Here is a 1,472-nt window from a genome sequence, read left to right as displayed (position 1 = left end):
AATAGATCGATCTTGTATGAAGTTTAGGTGGAGGTTGTTGCCAGACATTCAAATCGATCTCGCTGGGAAGTGGAAAGTGGGTCGGGGAGTGCCTCTGGTGTCCGCTCGGGTAGAGACGCGCCGTCGTCGGAGCCGTCCGGTGGAGAACGGAGGGACGTCCGCACCAAAACGGGCATGTATATATATATATATACAGTCCGTTTCAGATACGGACGTTCGCACCGTAAGACGGTGCGGATTTCCCTCCGTTCGCCACAGTACGGCGCCAGGGAGGGCGCGCCTCCACCCCAGCGGACTCCAGCAGCTTCCCCGACCTCTTTCCATCCTCGGCGAGTCCGTCGAATTCCAGTTTTCCAGCCAGATTGACTTTGTTTGAAGTTTTGGGTGATCTGGCCGGAAAACTGAACAAGCAGTTCAACTCAACAAGAAACAGTTGAACTTCGACCTTTTTCTATCAATATAATTTGCAGCGGAAATATGCGTCAAAAGGTATTCTTCTAATAGCTGATGCGTCTTCTTTATAGATGCAGAACTTCTACTCCTTATTCATGTCTTTACCCATATTGGTTTCCAATAGATAAGTCCTTCCCCGATTATCATACAAAGACATAATAATATCAGATATATATATATCTCAAATCAAATAATAATCATATATATACACACACACACGGAGCCGTTCCAAAGAGGACGTCCGCACAACTCTTAAAGTGCGGACGTCCCTCCGTTCTCCACCGGACGGCTCAGACGACGGCACGGCTCCGCCCGAGCGGACACCAGTGGCATCCCTGATCACTTTCTCTTCCCGGCGAGATCGATTTGAAGGTCTGTGCAGCAACCTCCAACCAAAACTTCAGACAAGATCGATTTCGCCGGAAAACTAGAATTCGGCAGACTCACCGAGGAGAGAAAGTGATCGGGGACGCCTGTTGTGTCTGCTCGGGTGGAGGTGCGCCGTAGTTGGCGCCGGACGGTGGAGAACGGAGGAACATCAGCACTTTAAGGGTGTGCAGACGTCCGCCTCTGATCCAGACTGTGTGTGTGTGTGTGTGTGTGTGTGTGTGTATATATATAGTACCATACGCCAGATCCAACTTAAAAAATGGTACACTACTGTCCAACTCAAAATAAAAGATTTCCAAATAACAATAACAGTCCTTATTGACTCTTGTGCGGATCTTCATTGCATCCAAGAAGGCTTAATACCCTCCAAATATTTTGAAAAAACGAAAGAATCTTTAAGATCAGCTAATGGAACAAAAATGGATATTAAATACGAAATCCCTAAGGCCCATATTTGCCAAAACAATGTTTGTTTCAAAACTTCGTTTGTCTTAGTAAAAAATCTAACTGATAAAGTAATTTTAGGACTACCTTTCATAACTTTAATTTACCCTTTCAAAACTGAATATGATGGTATTATTACCTACCCTTTTGATGAGCCAGTTAAATTTACTTTTCTTTCAAACCTA

This window comes from Fragaria vesca, linkage group LG3 (assembly GCF_000184155.1).
Source record: "Fragaria vesca subsp. vesca linkage group LG3, FraVesHawaii_1.0, whole genome shotgun sequence".
Taxonomy (NCBI): domain Eukaryota; kingdom Viridiplantae; phylum Streptophyta; class Magnoliopsida; order Rosales; family Rosaceae; genus Fragaria; species Fragaria vesca.
Note: the sequence above shows the minus strand (reverse complement) of the source record.